The 6,171-nt window shown below is 45.7% G+C and overlaps 2 pseudogenes; both read right to left on the reverse strand.

Annotated features, from left to right (window-relative positions):
* Positions 1-3,871: 3,871 nt before the first annotated feature.
* LOC102873058 lies at positions 3,872-4,221 on the reverse strand (annotated as a pseudogene).
* A 1,092-nt stretch (positions 4,222-5,313) lies between these two features.
* Positions 5,314-5,929, reverse strand: LOC102849701 (annotated as a pseudogene).
* Positions 5,930-6,171: the final 242 nt, after the last annotated feature.

Here is a 6,171-nt window from a genome sequence, read left to right on the forward strand (position 1 = left end):
TGAATTTTTCTTTAATTCTTTTAATTTGAAAATGGCAAGTGTGTTCTTTATATTTATTTTCTAATTCTAAGACTTTGCACATTTTTTATGCTTTGTCTTCTCAAGATGTCCTATAAAATCCATTCAGCTCTATTACTTCAAAATTTCTTTGATTAACTTTATCTGTACTACATTAAAACCCAAATTTCAGAGTCTCTTCTGACATTCATTTTTCTCTCTTCTTTTCCTTAATTGTAATGACTTTTGCATCTCTTCCTATATGATATAGTTAAAGTCATCCCACAGATCATCTGGTCTAGGGTCATTAATATTCAGTGCATCAAATCTAATCTTGATATTATCTCTAAATTCATGTAGGATATACTCAAGGTCATATTTTTATTCTCATGGACTTGTCTTAGTTTTAAGCTTCAATTTTAATCTACTTATGAATAACTGACAGTCCGTTCAGTATTCAATCCTTTTGTTGACTGATGATATTGAGCTTCTCTGTCATCTGTTTCTATAGATAAAGTTGATTTGATTCCTATGTATTCCATCCACTGAGGTGAATATGAATAGTCATAATTTCTGTTGTTGAAAAGATAATCTTCTTAAAAGGTTTTGGTCTAGGAAAATTCTATTATGTGAGAAATAGCATCATTTCTATTATGAAGACCATATTTTCCCACTACCAATCCCTCTTTGTAAATTACTAGCAATTATCACTGCATCTTGATATCATGTTTGATCAATACAAAGTTACAAAAGCTGGTAAAAATCCACAATTTCTTCTTTGACTTTAGTTGTTGGGAAATATAACAGATTGGAAGAGGTCTGTATTTGTTCCCATTCCCAAGAAAGGTGATCCAACTGAATGTGGAAATTATCACACAATATAATTGATATCACACACATGCAATTTACTACCCAAGATCATTCAAAGAGGGCTAGAACAGTACATAGAAAGGGAACTGCCTACCTAAATCCAAGGAGGATTTAGAAGAGGCTGTGGCGCCAGGGATATCATTGCTGATTTCAGATGGATCCTGGCTCAAAGTAAGGAATACCAGAAGAATTACTCCCTTCTCAAATGATGCCAGGCTGCAGAGAGAGGCCCCGAGGCCCATCAAAGGAGGAACCTCCAGAAGGTAACTGCTCCTCAGCTAGGCTCCATTCTCAGACAGGAGGACAGAGACCTTGCCCTCTAGCTCCTCTGTGGAAAAATCCTCTTCCTGTCACAAAAGGCAGCACTGTCCCCACACCCGCACTCCTCCCCTCATGCTCCTCCTCAAGTTGTTCCAACCTGACAGCATCCATTCCATTCAAAGTCTGGCCAAAGTAATCTTCCTCTTTAAAACATTCCTCTCTTACTGTGTTGGTTTCCTGGGGCCACATTAAAAAAGCGCCACAAACCTGGTGCCTTTAAGCTGAACAAATTCTCTTCCAGGTGCGGAGACCAACCTCACTGGGTGAAAAGAAGGTCTCAGCAGAGCAGCCTTCCTCCAGACACTCCAAGGGAAGGTCCTTCCTTGTGTCTCCCAGTTCCTGATGGCTCCAGGCTCTTCTTGGCTTGTGGCCAAACCACTCCAGTCTCTACCTCTGTTGTCACAGGGCCTCTTCCTCTCTGTCTGTCTAATCTCCCTCTGCTTCTATTTTGCACGGACACTTGTCAGTGAATGGAGGTTCACCCTGATAATCCAGGATGACCACACCATCTGCAAAGTCACCTTTCAAACTAAAGTGACATCCACTGTCCTGAGAATAGTATCCAATATCTTTGGAAGCATTTTCAAGCTAAAATTCACTCACTGTCATCAAGCTGGTTCCAGCTCAAAGTGACTCACTGTTGGATTTCCAAACTTGTAATTCTTAACAGGAGAAGGACCATTTCTCCCCTCCAGAGCCGCTGATGGATTCAAATTGTCGGAGACCTGAAGCCTTTTGGTCGGTAGCACAACATGGTACAAACTAAAAAAGCAGAGGTCCCTAAGACCTAGGTCCTCTCATCGAGTCACATAGAGGTGACAGCAGGCTGTGCCCTGTGCGGGCTGTGAAGGCTCCCCTCTAATGTATGCATTTCTCTCTGACCAGAGAAGATTGAGTCCAGGGTCTTGCCAGGTCTACCTTGCTCTCTGCCCCTGACATTTGGATGTGATGGTGAATGCCCACCTGCAGAGCCTGCAGGGGCAAGGCTTCCAGGGATCACTCAATGCAATGTCCTAAAAGTCCAGATACCTGTGGCATGAACAAGACAAGATACTCTCCAGGCAGTCAAGGGGTGACTGAGAACTCCCTGCTTCATTTCTCCCTTCACAACCAAGGGCTAATGACAGTTATGCCAGCCTTGGTCCCCCGGTGTTTCCCAGGCTTTTGTGGGGAGACCACCTATGTCCTACCCCTGTGTTCATCACCTCTTTTCTTCTTTCACTGATTCTCTGAAACTAGGAAAGCAGCTGTTCAAACTTTATTCTGTTCACCCAGACTCCCCCAACTCAAAATACCAAGGAAGTGTGTGTGTGTGTGTATTTCTAGATGTGTATATCTACATATATATACACACATGTGTGTGTACATATGTTTGCATATATATACATGTGTATATACGTGTGTGTGTGTATACACACACACACACACAGAGGACACTGTTAAACCCAAGTGAAGTTTCTTTTCCAGGGCTGTTGTTGCTAGACAACACTCTGTTGACGCCCACTCACTGTGACCCTATGCACAACAGCACAAAGCACCTCCTGTCCCATGCCACTTGCACGGTCGCTGCCATGCTTAAGCCTGCTGCCACAGAGGCTGTGTCTCCTGGACCATCTTCTTCTGTTCCCCCACCCCTGACTTTTGCAAGCAAGATGCCCTTCTCCAGCAACTGACTAGTCCTTCCTGATAGCATGTCCAAGGTGTGAGAAATGAGGTCTAGAAATCCTTGCTTCTGAGAAACATTCAGACTGAACTTTTTCCAAGATAGCCGTGTTTGTTTTTCTGGTAGTCTGTGGTATATTCAATATTCTTTAATGCAAGACCACAATTCAAAGGTATCAATCCTTCCTCATATTTCCTTATTCATCACTGAACATTCACAAGACTGCCAGATGACTGAAAAATGATGGGTAGTTTTCTCACTATAATACTTTGTTTCATTTCTTCCCACCCACCAAACCCCCAAGTCTAGCCATGATGAAGGCTCTTGTGGCTTGTTGTTTGTACCATTGAGTCAGAAGTGACTCATAGCAGACCCTCCAGCAGGTTGTCAGAGGCAGTAAATCCCACAGGAGGAGATAACCCATCCTCTTGCTCTGGTGGCTTAGTGGTAAGGAACGGAGCTGCCAACCCAAAGGTGCATGGCTCAAATCCACTAGTTGCTCTGTGGGAGAAGGATGGGCAGTCTCCTCCTGTGTGATTAACTACCTCTAAAAATCCACTAAAAGGTCAACTATGGGCTGGTTCCGACTCAACCTACCCAACAACAGACATGGTATATTTTAGTTCATTAATTACAATCACTGCCATCTTTCTAACTTCTAATATTATTGAATTATTTTTTTTTTCCAGTCAGTCCTATGTCTTTACTAAAGAGTGTTAAAGTAGACCAGACCTGGCAGCCAATGGAAGAGGCACTGGCCAGGAAGGTGGGGTGAGGTCAGGCCGTAGGGATTCAAGAGCAGGCTGATGGCCTTGGAGAGGACAAGGAGAGGTCCTGGCAGCAGCTGAGGAGGTGTCCAAGGTTAAGCTTTCAGGCAGTGAGGCTGTCAGCTGATTCTGCAGGGGGAGGTGTCCAAGGTTAAGCTTTCAGGCAGTGAGGCTGTCAGCTGATTCTGCAGGGGTGTGCAGGCTGGGTCGGACTGGCCCAGGATCTTCCTGAAGACACTTCTGTCTTGTCTACCTAGATCATCCACTGGTCCTGATCCTGCTCATTGCCTTCCATGTCCACCTCATTGACCTCTCCATTATCAGGTGATTCATTGTAGTCATTCATCTCATCCATGTCCTGCATGTCCTCATCATCTTCTGAGTCTCACTATCTTCATCATCTTCTTCTTCGTCATCATAGTGCTCTGAGGCCGGCTTGCCAATAGGCTCCAGGTTGTTGTCTTTTTCTGCAATGCTCTGGAGCCAAGCTTGATGCTGCTGTTCCTGCTGTTGCAGTTCTGTCTCCTCCACACAGGGTTGATCCAGATTAAACCAGAGTGTCTCTGTCACACGGGGGAAGAGTGAAGGAAACAAAGTAGACATGGCTCCACGTCCTTAGGAAACAAAGTAGACATGGCTCCACGTCCTTAGGTGGCAGCCCGCTGAATTTCTTTTTTTAATTGGTTTGCATACAATCATTCATCTACATTGTGTTTTGTAGAGTTAATCACTATTGACCCATGTCTTTCCTCACTCTCACCAAGTCCCCATTCACTCTGCCTATCCCTTCAGCCCACTATTCATCTACAAAAGTCTGTTGTCCTAGGGATTTGTTCTCTCCCCTACATCTGCACCCTTCTCCCCTCCTCCATCCCGTTTGAACAGTTGTATATATCCTGTTCCTATTTGCTAAATAGGGCGTTCTGGTGGCCTCATGGCAAGAAGCTGTGCTACAATCCTGAAAGTACATGGTTCAAGGCCACCAACTTCAGAAGGATGGGCAATCTCCTCCCTTGCAATTAACTGCCTCTGAAAACCCATTAGCGGATCAGTTCTGACTCTATGGTACACAGCAACAACATTTGCTAATTGCAATAGCTGTATTACCCTTACATCAAGTCTTTCCAAATTCATCACCTTTGTTTTGTCGTTTGCAGCGTTCATTGTCTATACATTCTATTTTGCACCCCTTCCCCCAACCACTTCTCAGTTACCCCTCCTATTTTCACTGTAGCAATTCTATGCAGTATTTAATCTTTTGTTACTGAGTTATTTCATTTGGCATAATGTTCTCTATACTCACCTGTGTTTTATCAATTTTTATTGTTCTTTAGTGCTGTGTAGTATTCCACTGTGTAAATGTTACATTGTTTTCTTTCTTTCTTTTTTTTATTAATTTTAATGAACATTTACAGAGATTTTGGATTTCCATTCATTCATTGTTGCACTTTTCTCCCTGCCCAGCCCTCCGTCCCGCTTCTTTCTTTGAAAAGTTCGCTTCTTTCTTTGAAAAGTAAAAGAAAAATTATTTCATTGGTATGCAATCCCCCCACACTGCCCCAAGTACACTCCACTATGCAACCTTAATTTTGGACTCTTGTGATAATCATAATATCCTATCATATATATCGCTTTTTTTTTTTCCTGGGAATTTTTTTTTTTTTATTCTGTGGCAAGCAGGAGTGTTACTGAGTTCTAATCCACACACTTCATGTCTTTAATGTGGCCAGGCTTGTCCTTTGCTGCCCTTGCAGTAATCTCGTGGAACTCTTTGAGAACTTCTAACTGGCCAGGTCTTATGTGGATGTGTGACCGGATCTTGGTGAGGAATCCTATAGCCTCTTCTGGACTCCAGTTATGCACCTGAATCAAATAGGCTGCCACCATGGTGGCACTTCTGGAACGCCCAGCCTTGCAATGCACATAAGACACACTGGCCCAGTAACTTGTACTTGAGAACAAACTCGACCCCCTTCTTCAGATTAGCCACGGTTGGGACACCCGTCATGTCTACTGTGCTGAGCCGCAGCTGCTCAACTCCCACTTCCTTCCATTCCTTGGCGTTGTTGCACAGGAACCTGGCCTCATACTCCTCGTTCATGGTGATCACCCCGCGCACGTTCTCGCCCTGCACCAGCCGCCGCGTCATGCTCCGCAGCGGCAGCGCGCCCAGCAGCACGGTGGCGTCGATGCGGTTGTACCAGTCGCGGTGGACCCGGCCCGGCATTTTCCCGCGGAAGACCGTGTAGAGCAGCGTTGGGTAGTAGAGCACCCGGGCCAGGCCGGCCTCCAGCAGCGTACCGGTCGCCATGCCGCCCCGCAGGCCCCGGCCGGGCGGCAAACCCTCCGCCCCGAGGCTCGCCGCCGCCGACAGCAGCGCCGAGAGCTGCAAGGACGAGGAGGACGAGGGCAGCAGGTCTTCCGAAGTCCGCGACGACGAGGAGCCCTCGGAGGCCGGGCCTCCCCGGCCAGGGCCCGGCGTCTCGGAAGGAGGCCCCGGGGCCCCAGGCGGCGGCACCATGGCTCCGGGGGAATCATATATCGCTTTTAAAC

Source organism: Elephantulus edwardii, unplaced genomic scaffold (assembly GCF_000299155.1).
Source record: "Elephantulus edwardii isolate Elephantulus edwardi_28Jun2011 unplaced genomic scaffold, EleEdw1.0 scaffold00228, whole genome shotgun sequence".
Lineage (NCBI taxonomy): Eukaryota > Metazoa > Chordata > Mammalia > Macroscelidea > Macroscelididae > Elephantulus > Elephantulus edwardii.